This window comes from Papio anubis, chromosome 4 (assembly GCF_008728515.1).
Source record: "Papio anubis isolate 15944 chromosome 4, Panubis1.0, whole genome shotgun sequence".
Classification (NCBI taxonomy): Eukaryota; Metazoa; Chordata; class Mammalia; order Primates; family Cercopithecidae; genus Papio; species Papio anubis.
The window spans coordinates 150,932,415-150,955,670 of NC_044979.1; the positions used below are offsets into that span (position 1 = coordinate 150,932,415).

At 35.0% G+C, this 23,256-nt stretch overlaps 1 long non-coding RNA gene across 1 annotated transcript in view; it reads left to right on the forward strand.

Moving 5' to 3' along the window:
* The window catches only part of LOC110742792, a 143,991-nt gene that overhangs the window by 18,505 nt on the left and 102,230 nt on the right, over nucleotides 1-23,256 (forward strand). Inside the window, exon 2 of the long non-coding RNA XR_002520874.2 lies at nucleotides 22,055-22,133. This is a non-coding gene — a long non-coding RNA (uncharacterized LOC110742792). The remainder of the gene's footprint in view (nucleotides 1-22,054; nucleotides 22,134-23,256) is intronic.

Below are 23,256 nucleotides of genomic sequence, written 5' to 3' on the forward strand. Positions count from 1 at the left end.
ACTGAACAGTGTTAGTGATCTTTGTCCATTCATCAAGAGGCAAAGAAAGTCACTCAAAATAATTTACATTGTCTTTAAATTCATAATTGATATTGCTCTCAGTGTTCTTCACTCTTTGAGCAAATGTTCTCACCAAAAGTCTAATGGTATTAACGTAAAACCATTTAATGGAAACTCCATTCTTGGCTCCCAGGCTGTACAATAATAGGTGATCTCCAGGCAAAAATATTTACCAAAGAAGTGTCTTTTGATTAAAATGCAGCCAATTACCAGGCTCACAGTCCTGGAAGAATACAGTTTAGATCAATGTGACTAATCTTTCTTTAAAAATAGTTACATCTCTTTAAAGAAAGAAATACACTCACAATCTCTGAGAATTGATTTATAATGTTGTTTTCATGATGCTATTTATGTACAGTAATCAAGGGAGGCATTCGTTCTTATAATTCTTCTATAATTGTAAAATCCAAAATGTAGCTGGAAATTAAATGGAAACAATATGACAAAACCAATGATATTCATATAAAATTAACTTAAATGTGACAGATGATTTCTTTTCCTGAAACTAAACTGTTGCTTGTTATGAGAGTGTAATTCTAACTCCTACAGTATATTAAAAAATATTTAACATGTCTTCATTTCCATGATAAACAGATTCCCCCAAGGTCCTTCTCTCTTTTCAAAAAACTTAATTCATATGGTATAACTTGATATAATTTGGCTTTTACTTTGTGTAAATGCATCAGTTAAGTATTATGTGGGTGTCTGTTCTCTCATGAGCCTACACAAGTAAGGTGGTATCATTAGAGCTTCCACATAAAGAAATACAGACCGGAAAGCAGTATTGGTGCTTATGCAACTGAAGATTTTTAGATCACGATCGACATGATAATAAAACAGTTAAGTAAACAATCTAAAAACAATATTCAGACCACATAGAGCCTCTGATAAAAAACTCATGTAGATTGCATTAGTGCCAATTATACATAGAACAACATAGACCATCATTTCAAAAGGTAGTTATCTATATTTGATGGTCGGTTTTTCCTTGTATTGAGGTGACTCTGAAATAGACCAACTGCTTGGTAAATCAACTATTTTATTTTAGTTTAGTTTATTATTTTATTTTCCATAAGTTATCGGGGTACAGGTGTATTTGGTTACGTGAGTAAGTTCTTTAGTGGAAACTTATGAGATCCTGGTGCACCCATCATCCAAGCAGTATACACTGCATCATATTTGTTGTCTTTTATCCCTTGCCCCCCTCCCACTTTTCCCCCCAAGTCCCCAAAATCCATTATATCATTTTTATGCCTTTGTGTCCTCATAGCTTAGCTCCCACATATCAGTGAGAACAAATTATCTTTGGCTTTCCATTCTTGAGTTACTTCAATTAGAATAATAGTCTCCAATCTCATCCAGGTCATTGCAAATGCTGTTAATTCATTCCTTTTTATGGCTGAGTAGTATTCCATTATATACATACACACACATATATATATATGCCATAGTTTCTTTATCCACTCATTGATCAATGGGCATTTGGATTGGTTCCATAATTTTGCATTTGTGAATTGTGTTGCTATAAACATGAGTGTGCAAGTATATTTTTCAAATAATGACTCCTTTTCCTCTGCATAGATACCCAGTCGTGAGATTGCTGGATCAAATGGTAGTTCTATTTTTAGTTCTTTAAGGAATCTCTACACTCTTTTCCATGGTGGCTGTACTAGCTTACAATCCCACCAGCAGTGTAGGAGTGTTCCCTGATCACTGCATCCATGCCAACATCTCCTGTTTTTCTATTTTTGATTATGGCCATTCTTGCAGGAGTATGATAAGTTTTGATTATGGTTGTTTTTTGCAGCAGTACGGTGGTATCACACTGTGGTTTTGATTTGCATCTCCCTGATCATTAGTGATGTTGAGCATTTTTTCAAATGTTTGTTGACCATTAGTTTATCTTCTTTTGAGAATTGTCTATTCATCTCCTTAGCCCACTTTTTGATGGGATTGTTTGGTTTATTCTTATTGATTTGTTTGAGTTTTTGTAGATTCTGAATATTAGTCCTTTGTCAGATGTATAGATTATGAAGAGTAAATCAACTATTGACCCTTCTTTAGGCAGTGTGGTTTATATTCTGAAAATGGCTCACAGGTTTTGAAAAAAATTACATAAAAACCTTATAATTCTATAATTTTCTTTCCATCACACTTTCTCAGCATTTTTGCCATAAAATTTTCTTAAACTAAATGAATTTGAATAACTGCTTTGTGATTTACTTAGGAAAATTGCTTATGTATCTGTTTCCTCATTTGCAAAATAAAAATAACAAAACCTTGTTCATAAGATTGTTTAAAGGACTCAATGAGAAACATTTGAAAGTCCCTGTAATCTGGCAGATGTCAGAAATATGAGTTTCCTTCCTTTCTTGACACCAGTGAGTGTAGTAGAAAAGTAATAGAAATAACGCTTTAGCTAATTTTGGTTAGAAATCACCATGACCTTTGTCTCTACAGATCCATGAATAGATGAGTTTTAAAGACTGATTCATTCTTCAAAGTCTTTATTAATTCAATGGCATAATAAAAACCTCACAGATACAAGCCATCTTTTTATATCTCACATTTTGACACCATATCAAACCCTTTTCCTGGTACCATTTAACTCACTCAATTGAGAAAGACTGCATGCTTAGATTGCCGAAGACTTCTATTCCTTCCACACACAGTTAACACTGGGAATAAGTGCTGTGCAATAGTATAGATGATGTAGTGTAAGGTAGAATAGCACTTAACCATGGCATAAATTCAATTATAATTGTGTCTTATAATTGGGCAAAAACTAGATTCTAATTTTAGTTTATATAATTACTGTGGTAAAAGATGTATTATAATGTTTAAGTACTGAGATTTGTTTTCCTGGGTTTTTGCATTCCAATTCTCTGTTATAGTTTTGTCTTCCCATAGTGGTTTTCTGTCCTATCCTCCCTTTATAAAGTTGCAACACACATTTTTAAATGCAATTTCTGCATAGTTCTCTTTTCTATGAAAGAGCAAACAGTCCAGCTAGGAAAAGAGAACAGTATCAGCCTTTAGATAGTGTGGGCGAAACTGAGAGTCACTTCCCTTTCAGCTCAGTTTTGATTTCAAGTTACTTAAACTCTACCTGAAAACGATTTTGTGTCATATATTTGTATGATGTAAACATCATCCACATTAAAAATGTTAAAGCCTCAATGTCTTCCTTAAGTATTTATGAAAATAAAACAAGAAACTATTTCTGATTATATTATCAATATTGAGAAGGAATGGTCAGCAAGTATGTAACATTTTATAGTCTTTGATCAAGAAAAGAGGAAGGTAATTTGAAAGTGTTTGTATTTCTAACCTTATCTGCTGGAATGTGTGTGTTATCTGTTGGACTATATGTTTTAAATAGCTCATTTGTTAAAGAGCCATTAAAACTATGAGTTTGAAAATAACAAAGGAATTTAATACTACTTAATAAATATTTTAAGGTTAAAAATAAGTGTTACATTTTCTTTAGTGGCATATTTACAAAGTTTCATCTCTTATTTATATCTCACAGTTTCAACACTTTACTGCAAACTTTAAATACTCATGGCAGGAACCCAGAATGAACAAAAGAGTTTGCATGTCTTTATTTCCATGATAAATTTTCCCAAGGCCCTTCTCTCTTTTCACAAAACTTAATTCATCGGGTGTAACTTGATATCATTTGGCTTGATACCATGTTCTATGTTTGTCTTTTGTGAAGTTCCAGTCATATCTGGATAAACATTTTCTCTCTTTTTAAAACCATTTGACAGAATTGCATGCACCGGATTTTCATTCCTTCAATGTGTTATCACAATCTTGTTTTTAAAAGTTATTCGATCTCTAAGATCTAATGTACTTTAAGAAGTTCTTTTATTTGTGTTTTTGGTAATCTGTTTTTTTGTGTGTGTGTGTTTTGTTTGTTTGTTTGTTTTAGCAAAACCTGAAAACTTCTTTGACTAAAAGAAACTTGCCTTGACAATAAATAAAAGATTATTTAGCTCTTATTCAAATTTTAAAAGACAAGTTTTGAAGTCAGTCCTTTTTATTCTGTTATTTGGTACTTATAGTAATACATTAAATTAATTCAGTCTTTAGATTTTAGAGGACTCTTAGAAATATTCCTTTCTTAAAGCATGCACACTTTTTATAGTCATTGTGGCTATTTTGTAATAAAGAAATGAAAGTGTGACTTGTTTGTAGTTACATAGTCCTGATGAGTGGAAAACGGGTCCTCCGATTCTCAACTCACCTCTTTCCACAAGACTTACTGCCACATCTGACCTCCCACACTTGTTTTTGTTGCAAGATTTCCTTTTCATGTCCCTGGGTAAGCAAGGGTAACACAGCTCTCTGTGTTTTTGCAGCTTAGGGAAGTGAAATGAAGGGGTCATCAGGGTCAAGATGACAGTGGGATACTCAGTGCTTTCCTCACCAGGCTGCTGGTCAGCCCTTTCAGCCCTGCTGCCTTTGAAAACACACTTGAAAGTAACTCCTTCCACTCCAAGTGTTCAAAGATGAGCAAATCTTGTGGCGTTTACTAAACATAGTCATCAGCTTCACGTGATCAGTTTGCAAAGAGAAAAGAGTGTGTAAGAGAAAAGAGTGTGTGTTAATGTGTCTCCCATGGCCTTCAGAATGTGGTGAAAAAGAAAACATGTAATCACAAGTAATTAATAAATATCTATGCAGATATGCAGATAAAGGAGATACATGGATGGGGGTGATTAGTGGTTACCCCATTTCCTTTTGTCTGAATTATTGACAAAATGGTTTTTTCACAAATAAATGGAAGAGCATATTAAAATTTCTCCACAATTATTTTCAACCCTCAAACTGTATTGTTAGAAAAGTATTTTTATAAAACCAGTAAAGGCACTTGAACTTGTTTACAGAACTAACCTATTTAGAATGAATACTACAAAAACATGCAAAAGAAATGTGTGTTGTTCCGAAACTAAAGCTCAGGAACAATATAAATGAAGAAACATCAAAGTAAGAAATGTTATCTCAACCAAATGTGAGTCACTTCCCATAACGTTGCCTATTGGATTTTAAAACTTGGGGTCTCTCCCATATGGGTAGCAATTTAGAAAGCAGCGCTGTGTCCCAAAATATTTTCTTTCCAGAAAAATATCACTAAAATACATCTTCCTAGTAGAATCCCTGCTAATAAAATCAGAATATACCAGATAATTGTAGTAACTAATGAAGTCGTATTTTCTATGGATACTAGCAAATTTTAGTAACTAAAGACTCATGTGCAATAAATATCCTAGGCAATTGAAGTCCTATAACTTTAAACTCATGCATGTTTTTAAAGAAAATTCTAGCATAAAGTATTGATTTTATAAACAATAACATCTTTATACAGATTCATGGCATTTTGCCATTCAATTTTTTTCCATATGTAATATTTTATTTGCTGAACTATCAGAATTTAAGTGCTGTGCAAAACAAATATTTTCTGAAATTCACTTTACGATTTAAGATAAAGGTCACTCCTCTTCTTCCCCACTCTTGTATCCATCTATTTTTGTACAAATCATTCAAATAAAAACTATTTAGACTGAACTGAAGTTAAAGAATAAAGGAAGAATGGTTATGGTTGACAAAGGCAGCCTCTGTCCCATTACCATTTTTCCTCTAAGTCAGCTTTTTGTACTATACTTTACTCAGATAAATGCCCAAAAATACGATTCCTAGATCCCATGGTGGTTACAGGTTTAGTTGCATCAACAAATGCCAAACTGTTTTAAAGAGTGTTTGTATGTTTTTTACATTCCCTTCAGCAATGTATGAGTGATCCTGCTTCTTCGCATGCTTGTTAACATTTGATGTCACTATTTTTTATTCTATTTATTCTGAGAGGTATGTACTGATATTTCACTTTGGTTTTAATTTTTATTTCCCTCATTGCTAATGATGTTTTCCTATACTTATTTGCTCTCTCTATATGGGATATATATATATATATATATATATTCATATCTGTTATCTGTTTTCTAATTGGGTTGTTTTGTTACTGTTGAGTTTGAGAGTTGTTTATATATCCTAGATACTAAACCTTTATTGGATAAGCAGTTTGCAATACTTTGGATAAGGAGTTTGCAAATACTTTTGCCCAATCTGTAGTTTGTCTTCTAAGTTTCTTAACATAGAAAATGTTTTTAATTACAATTTGGTCTATTTTTTTTTTTAATCTTTCATTTTTAAGTTCAGGGATACATGTGCAGGTTTGTTACATAGGTAAAGTTGTGTCACGGTGATTTGTTGCATAGTTTATTTCAACGCCCAGGTATTAAGCCTAGTACACATTAGTTATTTCTTGTGATCTTCTTCCTCCTTTCACCTTTCACCCTCCAAGATACCCCAGCGTGTGTTGTTCTCCACTATGCATCCATGCATTCTCAACATTTAGCTCCCACTTATAAGTTAAAACATTCAGTATTTGATTTTCTGTTCCTGTGTTAGTTTGCTAAGGATAATGACCTCCAGCTCCATCCATGTTTCTGCAAAAGAAATGACTTTGTTCTCATTTGTGGCTGCATAGTATTCCATAGTGTATATGTACCACATTTCTCTATTGCAAAAATGTTCTCCCATTCTGTAGGTTGCCTGTTCACTTTGGTGACAGTTTTTTTTTTTTTGTTTTTGTTTTTGTTTTTTTTTTTTTCTGTGCAGAAGCTCTTTAGTTTAATTAGATCCCATTTGTCAATTTTGTCTTTTATTGCCATTGCTTTTGGTGTTTTAGTCATGAAGTCTTTGTGTATGCCTATGTCCTGAATGGTATTGCCTAGATTTTCTTCTAGGGTTTTTATGGTTTTCGGCCTTACATTTAAGACTTTAATCCATTTTGAGTTAGTTTCTGTATAAGGTGTAAGGAAGGGGTCCAGTTTTAGTTTTCTGCATATGGCTAGCCAGTTTTCCCAACACATTTATTAAATAGGGAATCGTTTCCCCATTGCTTGTTTTTGTCAGGTTTGTCAAAGATCAGATGGTTGTAGATGTGTGGTGTTATTTCTGAGGCCTCTGTTCTGTTTCATTGGTCTATATATCTGTTTTGGTACCAATACCATGGTGTTTTGGTTACTGTAGCCTTGTAGTATAGTTTGAAGTCAGGTAGTGTGTTGCCTCCAGCTTTGTTCTTTTTGCTTAGAATTTTCTTGGCTACACGGGCATTTTTTGGCTCCATATGAAATTTAAAGTAGTTTTTTCTAATTCTATGAGGAAAGTCAATGGTAGCTTAATGGGGATAGCATTGAATCTATAAATTACTTTGGGCAGTATGGCCATTTTCATGATATTGATTGTTCCTATCCTTGAGCATGGAATGTTTTTCCATTTGTTTGTGTCCCCTCTTATTTCCTTGAGCAGTGGTTTGTAGTCCTCCTTGAAGAGGTCCTTCACATCCCTTGTAAGTTGGATTCCTAGGTATTTTATTCTTTTTGTAGCGATTGTGTATGAGAGTTCACTCATGATCTGGCTCTCTGTTTGTCTATTATTCATTTATAGGAATTCTTGTAATTTTTGCACATTGATTTTGTATTCTGAGACTTTGCTGAAGTTGATTATCAACTTAATGAGTTTTTAGGCTGAGACAATGGGATTTTCTAACTATACAATCATGTCATCTGAAAACAGAGATAATTTGACTCCATCTCCTCCTATTTTAATACCCTTCATTTCTTTCTCTTGCCTGATTGCCCTGGCTAGAACTTCCATTACTATGTTGAATAGGAGTGATGAGAGAGGGCATCCTTGTCTTGTGCTCCTTTTCAAAGGGAATGCTTCCAACTTTTGCCTATTCAGTATGATGTTGGCTGTGAGTTTATCATAGACAGCTCTTATTATTTTGAGATATGTTCCATCAATACCTAGTTTATTGAGTGTTTTTGGCATGAAGCGGTGTTGAATTTTATAGAAGGCCTTTTCTGCATCTATTGAGATAATCATAAGGTTTTTGTCATTGGTTCTGTTTAGGTCTCTAAGGGGTCTAGTTTCAATCTGCATATGTTGAACCACCCTTGCATCCCAGGGATGAAGCCAACTTGATCATGGTGGATAAGCTTTTTGATGTGCTACTGGATTCGGTTTGCCAGTATTTTATTGAGAATTTTTGCATCAATGTTCATCAGGGTATTGGCCTGAAATTTTCTTTTTTTGTTGTGTCTCTGCCCAGTTTGGGTATCAGGATGATGCTGGCCTCATAAAATGAGTTAGAGAGGATTCCCTCTTTTTCTATTGATTGGAATAGTTTAAGAAGGAATGGTACCAGCTCCTCTTTATACCTCTGGTAGAATTCGGCTGTGAATTCATCTGGTTCTGGGCTTTCTTTGGTTGGTAGGCTATTAATTACTGCCTCAATTTCAGAACTTGTTATTGATCTATTCAGGGATTCAACTTCTTCCTTGTTTAGTCTTGGGAGGGTGTATGTGTCCAGGAATTTATCCATTTCTTCTAGATTTTCTAGTTTATTTTCATAGAGGTGTTTATAGTATTCTCTGATGGTGGTTCGTGTTTCTGTGGGATCAGTGGTGATCTCCCCTTCATCATTTTTTATTGCATCTATTTGATTCTTCTCTCTTTTCTTCTTTGTTAATCTGCCTAGCAGTCTATCTATTTTGTTGATCTTTTCAAAAAATCAGCTCCTGGATTCATTGATTTTTTTGAAGGGTTTTTTTGTGTCTCTATCTCTTTCAGTTCTGCTCTGATCTTAGTTATGTCTTGTCTTCTGCCAGCTTTTGAATTTGTTTTCTCCTCCTTCTCTAGCTCTTTTAATTGTGATGTTAGGGTGTCGATTTTAGATCTTTCCTGCTTTCTCCTGTGAGCATTTAGTAGTATAAATTTCCTTCTGAACACTGCTTTAGCTGTGTCCCCTGGTGCATTATGTCTTTGTTCTCATTGGTTTCAAAGAACTTATTTATTTCTGCCTTAATTTCATTATTTACCCAGTAGTTATTCAAGAGCCAGTCATTCAGTTTCCATTTTTTTTGTGTGGTTTTGAGTTTCTTAATCCTGAGTTCCAATTTGATCTCACTGTGGTCTGAGATGATGTTTGTTATGATTTCCATTCTTTTATATTTGCCAAGGAGTGTTTTACTTTCAATTGTGTGGTCAGTTTTAGAATAAGTGTGATGTGGTGCTAAGAAGAATGTATATTCTGTTGATTTGGGGTGGAGAGTTCTGTAGATGTCTATTAGGTTCACTTGGTCCAGAGCTGAGTTCAAGTCCTGAATATCCTTGTTAATTTTCTGTCTCCTTGATTTAATATTGATTTATTATTTATTTAATATTGATTTAATATTATTACTTATTTATTATTGATTTATTATTGATTTAATATTGACAGTGGAGTGTTAAAGTCTCCCACTATTATTGTGTGGGAGTCTAAGCCTCTTTGTAGGTCTCTAAGAACTTGCTTTATGAATAATAGTCACTCTGATTGATGTCAGGTAGTACATCTCATTGTGGTTTTGCTGTGCATTTCTCTAATGATCAGTGAAGTTGAGCTTTTTTTCATATGATTGCTGATTGCACATTTTGTCTTCTTTTGAAAAGTGTCTGTTCATGTCCTTTGCCCACTTTTTAATGGGGTTGTTTGTTTGTTTTTTCTTGTAAATTTGTTTAAGTTTCCTATAGAGGCTGGGTATTAGACCTTTGTCAGATGCAGTTTGTAAAAACTTTTTCTCATTCTCTAGGTTGTCTGTTCACTCTCTTGAAAGTTTCCTTTGCTCTGAAGAAGCTCTTTAGTTTAATTAGATCCCATTTGTCAATTTTTGCTGTTGGTGCAATATCTTTTGGTGTATTTGTCATGAAATCATTGCCAATTCCTATGTCCAGAATGGTATTGCCAAGGTTATCTTCCAGGGTTTTTATAATTTTGGGATTTACCTTTACATCTTTTAAACCATCTTGAGTTTATTTTTGTATATTGTGTAAATAATGGGTCCAGTTTCAGTCTTCTGCATATGTTCATGTCTTCCACTATTATTGTGTGGGAGTCTACGTTTCTTTGAAGGCCTCTATGACCTTGCTTTGTGAATCTGGGTGCTCCCATTTTGGGTGAATATATATTTAGAGTGGTTCGATTTTTTTGGTTGTTAAATTGAACTCTCTACCATTATGTAATGCCTTTCTTTATCTTTTCTTATTTTGTTGGTTTAAAGTCTGTTTTGATAGAAATTGGGATTTCAACCCCTGCTTTTAAATTTTCCATTTGCTTGGTAGATTTTTCTCCATTTTTAAAATGTTGAGCCTATGTGTGTCATTGCATGTGAGATAGGTCTCTTGAAGACAGCGTATCAGTGGGTCTTGGTTCTTTATCCAACTTGCCACTCTGTGTCTTTTAACTGGGGGCATTTAGCCCCTTTACATTTAAGGTAACTATTGATATGTGTGGATTTGATCCTGTCATCATGATATTAGCTGTTTATTTTGAAGACTTGTTTATGTGGTTTCTTTATAGTGTCACTGGTCGGTGTACTTCAGTGTGTTTTTGTAGTGGCTGGTAATGGTCTTTCCCTTCCGTATTTAGTGCTTCCTTTAGGAGTTCTCATAAGGCAGGTCTGGTGGTAACAAATTCCCTCAGCATTTGCTTGCCTGAAAATGATCTTACTTCTCATTTGCTTGTGAAGCTTAGTTTGGCCGGATATAAAATTTTGGGTTGGAATTGATTTTAAGAATGTTGAATATTGGCCCCCTGTCTCTTCTGGCTTGTAGGGTTTCAGCTGAGAGGTCTAGTGTTAGTCTGACGGAATACCCTTTGTAGGTGACCTGTACTTTCTCCCTAGCTGCCTTTAACATTTTTCCTTCCATTTTGACCTTGGAGAATCTGAGGATTATGCGTCTTGAGAAAGATCCTGGTGGTTGACTGGAATTCCAAGTCAATGGGTCTTGCCCTGTGAGGTCCCATGGAAGTGGGCCCTGCAGGCTGTTGCTGCTCAGCCCCCTGGATTCAGCCTCTTTCTTGGGAGTGTATATGGGGATCTAACATCCTGCTTTGGTGAAGCTGCCACTACTTTAGCCAGGAAGCATGGAAAACCAGAGTATCTAAAGCTCGTGGGTCTCTGCACGTGCCTGAGTGGCTGCACTGCTGAGACTCCATGTAGCTCTGGAGGCTTGGGTTCATGAGGGACTCTCCAGACCCGAGAGTTGAAAAGATCCATTGGAGAAACATGGGTTCCCGGGGTTGCACATTCACCCACCACCTCCCTGGGTAGGAGAGGTCTCCTTGGCTTCATGTCACTCTCAGGTGGGCCATCGTCCTGCCTCGCTTTTCTCCACTATCTGTAGGTGTAGTTGTTTCCTTGATTAGTCCCAATGCGAGTACCTGAATGTTTCAGTTCAAGATGCTGTATTTCATTTACTTGCCCCTTCTGTTCCTCTCCATGAGAGCTATACTCATTAGCTATTTCTAGTCAGCCATCCCAATTTCTTAATTTTTCTATTTGTGGATCATTCTTTTGTTATCAAGTCTAAGAACTCTTTGTCTAATTCTGGATCCTAAAGATTTTCTTTTATTTTATAAAAGTTTTATAATTTTACATTTAAGTTCCTGATCCATTTTGACTTAATTTTTGTTTAAGGTGTGAGGTTTAAGATAAGGTTTAATTTTTTTCCTATGGCTGCCCAGTGTTCTCGCACCGTTGTTGAAAATGCTTCCTCCATTGAATTGTTTTTGCACGTTTTCATAAAGTCAATTGGGCATATTCGTGTGAGTCTATTTCTGGATTCTCTTTTGTATTCCCCTTGATCTCTCAACCAGTATCACATACTCTCTTGATTACTAGAGCTATACAGTAGGCCTTAATATCAGGTAGACTTATTCATCATATTTTATTCCTTTCTTATTATTGTTTTAGCTATTCTAGGCTGCTTGTGCCTTTCTATATAATTTTTTTTTTTTTGAGATGGAGTCTCGCTTCACACAGGTTGGAGTGCCATGGTTCACTGCAACCTCCACCTCCTGAGTGTAAGTGATTCTTCTGTCTCAGCCTCCCGAGTAGCTAGAATTACAGGTGCCCACTACCACACCTGGCTAATACTTGTATTTTTAGTAGAGACCAGGTTTTGCCATGTTGGCCAGCCTGATCTTGAACTCCTGACCTCAGGTGATTCGACTGCCTCAGCCTCCCAAAGCACTGGAATTACAAGTGTGAGTTGCCATGCCTGGCCCCATATAAATTTTAGAATAAGCTTGTCTATGTCTACAAAAGACATTACTGAGATTTCGATAGAAATTACATTAACCTATGGATCAACTTGAGCCCATTGATTTTTTTTCTTTACTTTTTAAAAAATGTTTCAAGGAGATATAATTCATATAACATACAATTTACCCCTTTAAAGTGTACAATTACATATATTTTCACATAGTCATAGAATTGTGCACCATCATCACAGTCAATTTTAGAACACTTTTATTGTCCCCCAAAGAAATCCTGTACTGACCAGTAGTCATTTCCCATTCCCTACCTCCAATCCCCTCAGACCTAGGTAACCATTCATATACTATCTTTCTCTAGTTTGTCTGTTTAGGAAATGTAATATGAACAGAATCAAACAATATGCAGTCCTCGTCACTAGCTGCTTTAACTTACAATGTTTTCAAGGTTCATCCACATTATACAATATTCCCCTTTTTATGACTGAATAATATTCCATTGCATGTGTGGTAGTTAATACTAAGTGTCAACTTGATTGGATTGAAGGATGCAAAGTATTGATCCTGGATATGTCTGTGAGAGTGTTGCCAAAGGAGATTAACATTTGTGTCAGTGAGCTGGGAAAGGCAGACCCACCCTTAATCTGGGTGGGCACCATCTAATCAGTTGCCAATAGGGCTAGAATATAAAGCAGGCAGAAAAACGTGAAAAGACTAGACTGGCCTAGCCTGCCAGCCTACATCTTTCTCCTGTGCTGAATGCTTCCTGCCCTTGAACGTAGGACTCCAAGTTCTTCAGTTTTGGGACTTGAACTGGATCTCCTTGCTCCTCAGCTTGCAGATGGCCTATTGTGGGACGTTATGATCATATGAGTTAATACTTAATAAACTCCTATATATATATATATAAAATAAAAACTATAAAACTCTTAGAAGAAAGCATAGGACACATCTTGATTTTGGATTAGTCAAAACTTAATTAGAGATACAATGCCAAAAGCCCAAGAGATAGAGGACAAATCAGATAAATTGAACTTTATAACGACTAAAAGCTTTTGTGTTGCACACTACATCATTAAGAAAGTAAAAGACAACACAGAGATGAAGAATGGGAAATATTTGTAAAATCATATATGATAAAATTAAGTTCAACATATATAAAGAAGGGTTTTATAATTCAATAATAAAAGACAAATACCCCCAAACAAAAATGGGCAAGGGTGCTTGGAGCAAATTTCAAACAAGATATACTAATGACCAATAAGCACATGAAAAATGCTAAACATAATAAGCCATTAGATATATGCAAATCAAAAGTATGATGAGATACATTATATATATGTGTGTGTGTGTGTGTGTGTATATATATATCTCCTATTAGTTCTGTTCCTCTAAAGAACCCTGACTAATACATCATGGATATACCGTATCTTTTTATCCATTTATAAGTTGCTAGACATTGAGTTGTTTCTGTATTTTGGCTGTTACAAATAATTCTGATGTGAACATTTGTGTGGACATGTTTTTATTTCTCTTGGATATATACCTATGAGTAAAATTACTGGGTCATATGGGAACTCCATATTTTGCATTTCGAGGAACTGCCAAACAATTGGTTGTACAATTTTACATTCCAACTAGCAGTTTCTGAGTGTTCCTGTTTCTCCACATCTTAATAATTATTAGTATCTGTCTTTTTAATTATATTAATAGCTATTCCAGTTGGTGTGAAATGTATCTCATTATGCTTTTGATTTGCATATATCTAATGGCTTATTATGTTTAGCATTTTTTCATGTGCTTATTGGTCATTAGTATATCTTGTTTGGAAAATTGTCTGCTTAATCCTTTGCCCATTTTTTGCTTGGGGTATTTGTCTGTTTATTATTGAGTTATTAAACTTCTTTATATATGTTGAATTTAATTCTCTTATCATATATACGATTTACAAATATTTCATTTCATTCTGTAGGTTGTCTTTTTACTTTCTTAATGATGTAGTGTGCAGTACAAAAGCTTTTAGTTGTTATAAAGTTCAATTTATCTGATTTGTCCTCTATCTCTTGGGCTTTTGGCATTGTATCTCTAATTAGGTTTTGACTAATCCAAAATCGTGATGTGTCCTATGCTTTCTTCTAAGAGTTTTGTAGTTTTTATTTTTAGACCTAGGTCTATGGTCTCTTTTAAGTTATTTTTTATGCATGATGTAAACAAATTTCAACTCTATGTATCTTGCATGTGGATATCCAGGTGTCCCAGCACCATTTGTTGAAAATACTTTTCTTTCTTTATTGAATGTTATTGACACCCTTGTTGGAATCAACTGACCATAAATGTAAGAGCTTATTTCTTGATTCTCAGTTTAATTCCATTGACTTATATGTGAATTCTGAAGCCAGTACTGTAGTGTTATGATTAGTGTAGCTTTGTAGAAAATTTTAAAATTAGAAAATGTGATTTTTTCCAAGTCTGTTGTTTTTCAAGACTGCTTTGTATATTCTGGATTCCATGCTGTTCCACATGAATTTTATGATCAGCTTGTCAAATTACAAAAAGAAAAATAGCTGGGATATTGATAGGGATTGTGTTGAATCTGTAGATGAGTATTTCCATCTTAACAACATTATGTGTATCAATTGATTTTTGACAAATGTGCCAAAATAATTAAACTGGCAAAATCTGGTCTTTTTAATATATGGTGTTGTACCATAGACTTAAATACCATAGCTAAAACTATTCTACCTCTAGAATAAAACACAGGAGAAAATCTTCATGACCATGAGTTAACCAAAGATTTCCTAGATATAACATCAAAAATATAATTCATAACAAAAATTTGATAGCTTGGTCTTGAACAAAATTAAAAACTTTTGATCTTTAAATTATACCATTAAGGAAGGAATAAGAAAAGTGATAGTTTTGGAAAAATTATATCTGAGCTTTTATAATATATCAATAATATAATAAAACACCCAATAAAAATCCTTAGTAAAATATTTGAGTAGATATTTTACCAAAGAAGATATGAAAACATTAAGTAAGGAAAGAAAAGCAGTCCCAGGCTTCAAAGATTGGAAAGTGTGGGTAAATGGATTTATGGGGAAACTAATGAAGTAAAGTCTGCTTGCAGATTCCTCTGGTGCCCCTCTCTGAGCCTATAAGCATTGTCCGTAGTAAAGGAAAATTTACATTCTGCCTTTAGGTGGGAAAGGGGGAGAGAATAGGAAGACCTTTTATCTTTGTAACTTTCTCCCCAATATTTAGGCTAAACAGAGGGAAGGCTAAGAGATCCCCCGGCATCTTGTCTTTAGTTCAACTATTTTTCATATTCTAGCTTCCTTCAATATTATAGCAGCATTTATTCATACTATCCCTCGAATAAAAAAATCCTAATGTCCAACAACTATTTTATGGATAAATAAAATGTAACATATCAATACAGTGGTATTTCATTATTTGCCAATAAAAAGGAATGAACTACTGATACATGCAACAACCTACACAAACCTCAAAAACAATATGCTTAGTGAAAAAAGGCGAGCACAAAAGACTACATACTGTGTAATTTCATTTTTCTGAAATTCCAGAAAAAGCAAAACTATAGAGAGAGAAGTCAGATTGCTGTTTGCCTGGAGCTAAGGCAAGAGCATGGATTAACTGTATACTGGCATGAGGGACAATTTTGGGTTAATAGAATCGTTCCAAAACTGGATTTTGGTGATAATTGCACATCTATATACATTTACTAAAATGAAACCTCAAAACAGTAAAGAAAGGCATTATTACAGAACAATAGCTTACAATTTATAGGAATTTCAAGTAAGCGGTTTATTTGCTGATATCAGTCAGCAGATCTTCCTTTTGGATGTCTCTCTCTCCTCTCTCTCTCTCTCTCTGTCTGTCTCTCTCTCTCTGCTTTACCTCCTGAACTTTGCTAGCACGTGGGGAGTATTACTGTGGATACTGCTTCTTTATCTGTTTTCGCTTATGGATTCTGGGTTTTCATTTAGTATCCGTGAATCAAAAGGAAGTCTAGTTCCTTGTTATTGACTGTTGTTTAATTATCTCACTATTCCGTGTTTAGTCATTTACTATACTTCAATTGATCCTCTATCTGTATATTCTTGGTTGACTCTTCCCCATGAATTCTTTTAACAAAGATTAGTTTAATATTAATGTTTAAGCAATGTACAACACAGCTGTAGCCTAGCCCCTTATAATAAGTATATCCTGACACACACACACACACACACACACACACACTCTATTTTTTTAATGTGATGAGCATGGTTTGAGAGGTAAGTGTAATGTGTATGTTAAGATCAGGTTATAAAGGCCGATTTTCACTGATGAGCATTATGTTTTGGATTTCAACTGTACTTCTCCAAATACCTGTCACTATAGTCACTATTCAAGTGCCTGTCTCTATTGGAGCATGCCTCCTGGGCACATATTTTGTCACAGTCTTTGCTTAAAATTACAGCTCAATAAAATTTCTTACAACTACAGAACATTCAGTTCTGTTGGCAGCAGTTATTTTCCACCTATTTGTATTGCTTGTGACTGAGTTCCAGCAAATCTCTTCACATTTTTTTCTCTGTTGTTATACTTACCCGTTTTTATTCTCAATGCTAGATGTGATATTTACCTGACTGCCAACATTTTATATGTCCAACTCCGTAGTTTTAAGTTGTTTTCAGATGAGCAGCTACTTAGTAATAGTAGACCAATAATGACAATATTCACAGATACTCAGAAGGCGCTGCAGACTGACCTTTGTCTTCTCAATAAGCAATAAAAAAAGCACATATGTAAAATATATGTCTTTTATTGTAGTCTTATGATTTAAGATAAATTCATAAAATAATTTAAACATCTTAGCTGATTTCCACTTTAATTTTATGTTTCATTTTGGAGGTTAGTGCTTAAAATGCTAACTTCACACAGCAGGAAAGTGCCATGGCTGTGGCCTAAGCCAATGGCAAGATTCCAGATGGTGGCTTCCGGTTATAGATTATTTGCTGTATCTAGGATGATCATGATAGTGAATACTATGATGATGATAAGGAATATGACGATGATGATGAAGATGATTTTTGCTGTCAGAGAGTGGGGATATTCTTGACTGCCATCTTGAAAACTCCTCTTCGGAATTAATGAGGCCAGAAAAATATTCTGCTAATGTATATATAAAATAGGCATTCATCACCAGCATAATGAAATGTATGCTATATATTTTAGTTTTATTGCTTTGAATGGTAACATTTTAGTTGTGTCTTTATATATGTCTCTATATAATAAAATTAGCTACATTAAATTTTTACCAGGCAATTAAGTCAATGAACACTGTTATCCTACTGGCTCTGAAATGAAGGCACACCCGTTCAGAGTGTACCCTATCAGAAAGAAAGAAGAGGAAAAAATACATAATTATTAATTTATGATGCTATGCAGGTAAATTCTCTACCTCATGGTTCTGCCCGACACCTGACTTAGGGTTTGAGCGTCATGACAGATTGTTTCTGTTGATGGTACTGTGATTCAGGCACCTAATTGTTCTCCCTTAAATCACTTTGGGTTGTGAATACTATAAAAACTTCAGTGTTTGCTTGATGAAGAGAAAATATATATTATAATGAAAATTTCCAAGATATGGCATTTCTTACATGTGATTCTTACATGTAACAAGTTGATGAGTATTTTGGACTCTTGTTAATAATTACTCATTGAAATATATGAGCTGTTTTTAACTAAGCTCAAAACGGTAATCCATTATATTTAATATGCAAAGATTGATTGTGGTGGAACATATTATGAAATTTTGTTTTGTTTTGTTTTTGAAAAGGGAATATTGAATAGAACCAAATATTTTTTACTCTGCTTTTAAAAGGTACAATTTTTAACTAAAACAAATGTTCTCAACATATACCATTCCCTTCCCTATGATGGTGAATGTGCTGGCCAGTTGAGGGGGACTAAGATTTGGGTCTCAAAACTAATGAGCTTGAATCTTGTGTTTATTCACAGTAAATGATGTTGACAATAGCCATACATCACAAAACAGGCTAGATTAACAAAATAAAGTTACAGAGAAAAAATATTAACCCATATCGTGGGTAATTATTATAGAAAAGTCTTTCTACTTAACAATAACAATGAAAAAGCTACCCTTGTCCTTGTATTCCGATCATGAATACTTAATTATTCCTCTATCATATTAGGTGGAGGTATAACTTGAGTCCCATAAATGCATACTTATTTCCTTAACAAGCTGTTGGTATGAGAAAGGCTTAAACCAGTAAATTACCTTAGATGATGAGGCTTTATGAAACCACAAATATCTTGTAATTAATTTTGAACAATCACAACTTTTTTGTAACTTTAATATTGTGTCTTATTGTAAAAATAAGTATTCGTTGTAGAATATTTAGAAAATGAAATTAGGAGAAATAAAAATCCCTAAAAATAACTTATAATCCTATTACCTAGAAAAAAACACTATCAACCATGTCTTCTATATTATTAAAGTTTAAAAATAGACACCTAAGCTCCTCTAACAAAACTGGAATTGTAGTGTATGTGTTATTTTATATCCTTCTTAGAAAACAAAAATCAAACTTTCATTACATTCAGGTATCCTCAAACCTCGTTTACTTGTGGGTGCAGATGTGAGTGTGGTAACCTCTCTGATTTTTCTGGCTTTTGTCTTCACCTTCTGGATAGAACTTCAAGTTCTGTTCAAATGGTGACAAAGTTATGTCTGAGAATAGTCTAGTCGTTACTTCATTAGTTCTAGTACGATGTTTTGTGTTCCCTGCCACATAGTCCTTGGTGTCACCATATCCTACTGGTGCTACCATATCCCACCAGATTGTGATGGAACGTTGCTGTGCCCACCAGGCTTCATTGCTCCACTGGGCATTACCACTAATGTCCTGGGAACTCACGGGACAAAATTATGCAGGTCATTTGATGGCACAGTGGAAAAGCCTGCCTTTGTCCTCTTTGTGTTATGGTATGTTAGAAGAATGCTAAAAAAATACCCAATGTTACACAAAGGAAATAGTAAAACAGTCCAGAGTAAACACACTGAATAAAATGAAGCCACTTAAAGGGATACTTACAAGGACTATGTTTTGTATAATATTAACCAGACAAAACCATGTGTATCATCAGGCTTTGTGAGGTTGGAGTTAACTGCTATTGAAGAGATGCTTCAGGCTCTGGTCAACACAACGAAAGACAGGGAACGGAAATCGCCATTTGATGTGAAGAGAGTGACTTTAAAAGAAGACAAGAAGAAGACACAAGAAGATTTGCTCCAAACTAGTTCTTCCCATAAAACCTCTGCGCCGGCTGGGCGTGGTGGCTCACGCCTGTCATCTCATCACTTTGGGAGGCCGAGGTGGGTGGATCACCTGAGGTCAGGAGTTCCACACTAGCCTGGCCAATATGGTGAAACCCCATCTCTACTAAAAAGACAAAAATTAGCTGGTCTTGGTGGCGGGCGCCTGTAATTCCAGCTACTCTGGAGGCTGAGGCAGGAGAATTGCTTGAACTTGGGAGGCGGGAGGTTGCAGTGAGCCGAGATCGCGCCATTGCACTCCAGCCTGGGCAACAAGAGTGAAACTTTGTCTCAAAAAAAAAAAAAAATCTCTGCCCCATCCTCCAACATGGAGTAGCCCCTGTGTCTCTGACCACTCCCTCATCTTCTCGACCTTTTTTGGATTTCTACTGATGCATTGAGAATTTTGATTGTCCTACAATTTACCTTGGTTAATGCAGACCTTAAACCTTGAAGTTCATGTTAAATGCCGTTTTTTGTTTTGTTTTGTTTTTGTTTTTTTTCTAGGTGTTTTCCACAGAGCTTTGCTAAAGCCTTTATATAGTGACATTATCCTCCCTGATCAGGTTCTTGATGATAAGTATTATTGAGGTTTTTTTTTTTTTTTTAATTTTGTGGGCACATAGTAGGTATATATATTTATGGGGTATATGGGATATTTTGATGCAGGCATACAGTGTGTAATAATCACATCAGAGTAAATGATGTATCTATCACCTGAAGCATTTATCCTTTGTGTGATAAATAATCCATTATACTCTTTTAGTTATTTTAAAATTTTCTGTTTAACAATACATTTCCATGCCTTTTCTCTGAGATTGTGCATCAGTAGGTCGGGCATGTGTTAGGAAGCATCACACTGATTATTATCAGGCAAGTTTAGAAAACATTGTCTCACAATTCTCATTACCTTCCTTTTTCTTGTAGACCTCAGTTTACAGCTCTGGAGTTTAGAACCATCTGGACCTCACTCCCAGAAACGCTAGTTTAATTGGTCTGTGTTAGGGCCTATGTGGCAGAGATGATTCGAACGCTCAGTGTTGATAACTACTATCTTAGGCAAAAATCAGATGCTTTTGCAATCACAGCAATTGTTCTACTATGAGTATCCTTTGAAGTATCTAATACTAATTTTTCAGACTGTTAAGATTACCTTTAGAAATGAAATTTGTTGGGTGAATTTGAAGCTTTTTAAAAATGATTGCTTCATGCATTTTTGAAATAAATTGCTGTTTTTGTTTCCCCATGCCTAACTATGTTGAATTTCAAACTATCTCTGCTTATCTGCTGTGCTTCCAGCTTTTTATAGGAAAATTGGTTATGTTTGCGTATTGTGCTGTTAGATGGGAAATTATGTGATTAGATTCATTTTAGGATTTTTAGGATGAAAACATGTCTGAAATAGCTGTTATTTAGGTTGCAGCAGCAGGCATAACTTAACACATGCAAAGCCACAATGAGGTGATTTGAGGACTGATTTTTTTCCACTTGCTGTTGTTGGGATCAAGTCAAAATTTGTCAGTCATTGAATCGGCCCTATGGATGTATTTGCTCTGGCATTGCTAACCAAGTGAAGTCTACCAGTTTGAGCAAAAAGCTCACTACATTTATTCTTACTGGTTGACAGTTTTATTTGTGGTCCCTATTTAAAATGGAGAAATTGAGCCCAGCCCTTAAACTTTTGGCTTTGGCAAAACTGCTTTGGACAAGATACAGAAAGCTAAAGAAGGAGCAGCTGAAATTTTTTCCTTAATAAACCTTTCCTTTATAAAGTTGGCAAACTGTAGACTACTAAATGGACAAGTTTAAGCATGTTGTTCGATGCCAGCATGACCTAGAATTTCTTGACCGGTAAGCACACTAGCTCCTTGTCACAGACAGTGTTGGTACTTTTCAGCCACATATCCCAGAAGAACTCCTTACACATTTGAAGTTTTATAAATATCAATTTGTGGCCTTGGCGCACGTTAGAGGAGCAATGTGTGGCTTTGTAAGTGCTTAACAGCTATTTGCAAACTGTTTTCTTCTTGGTGCAACTTAGAATAATCAATCAACAATTAGAAAATGTTAAATAATAATCTCAAGGTGAACAACTTGTATGTGGAACAATGAGAAGGTTGTCTCTAATTTTTACTACTTTTCATCTCTGTGTTTCTAGCGTATGAACACCAAGGTAAAAATGGTTTGAGGAAAAAAAGACAAAAAATGTTAAGTCATGAATTGAAAGTTTTTTCAGAAAGGAAGTCGTAGCCAACGGAATGGCAGTAGAAAAGTCATAAATACTTCATTCAATTAAGCATAATTTTTATGACTTTTCAAAACATAAAGGGAGAGTTAGGGAAAGGAATTTATGAGTGAGACTTATAAACTGTCCTATTTTCTTTTAGGAATTTGAAAGGTGTTGATTTTTGGTAAGATTTTATATATACAAGATTGACCTCATTTTACCAATACCTGCTGAGCAATGCTTTCCGTATTTCCAGACCAGTCCAAGAAGAAGATTGGATATAAGAGATACTTGACAATTTCAAAGTCCTAGGCCCGCTTCCTGAGCTGAGCAAGGTAAGTTGTGGACTTTTTAGATCTCCACTTTACACAGACACCTACTTACTGGGTTCTATCAGACTCTGTCTTATGAATAACTTTTGAAAAAATATGTGGTGTCGATAAGATTCATTCAACGCTTCACTGATATTGATAATGTGTCTATTTACTCTGAGCCAGGCACTGTTCTGAGTGCTGGGGATTCAAACAAAATCAATGAAAGTCACTTTCATTCATTGTGAACAAAATCAATAAAACTCACTTTCTTGTGAAGATTATGTTTAATAGGGAAATACAGCGATAACACCTAATAGATATAATACATTCATCAAGTATAATAAGTAAAAATATAGTACATTAGAAGTTGCTGAATGTTATGGAACAGAAATTGTGCAGAAATGAGGGTGATTAAGAATGCAAAAATGGTAGTAGTTTTCAATGTTCAATAGAGTGCTCAAGAGTAGGGGTCTTTTAAACAGAAAAATACGGCAAAGACTAGAAGAAGGGGAATCAGAGAGCCCTCTGGATATCTAAGGAAGCTGTGTTCTAGACAGAGGAAAAAGCCATATTTGAGGTGTGAAACTGCAAGTTCCAAGTTTCAGTGGCATGAAAGGAAATCAAGGGCTTAAAAAGCAGCTGATTTTATGTCTAGCTGGGTCTTAGAGGACAAGTGGAGAAGGATAAGCAGAAGCCAGATGATTGAACGCTGTGTGTGCTGTTAAATTGTTTATACTTTATCCTATGGGGGCCAGTTTATCTTTCACACAGGATACATTCATAGACAGGATAGATACATAGACTCTTATCTGCTGACCTTTGGATATAGGAGGCTCTCAATAAATGTCTAATGAATTAAAACATGTTTGATTTTAAAAAAGCTTCTAGTAGTGCAGTAGTGGCAAGAATGATAAGAAATAGTTCTTTTTCACAAACAATTGTATGAGTAAATTTTATCTGTAATAGTTTCCTATTGCCACCATAACAAATTACCACATTAGTGACAACACAAATTTATCATCTTGCAGTTCTATAGGCCACACAGCCAGGATTCAGTGGCTGTGGTCTGGGCTGACCACACCCAGACGTCAGTGGTCTGGGCTGTTATCTGGGGAACAACTGGCTTCTAGGATCTTTCAGGTTG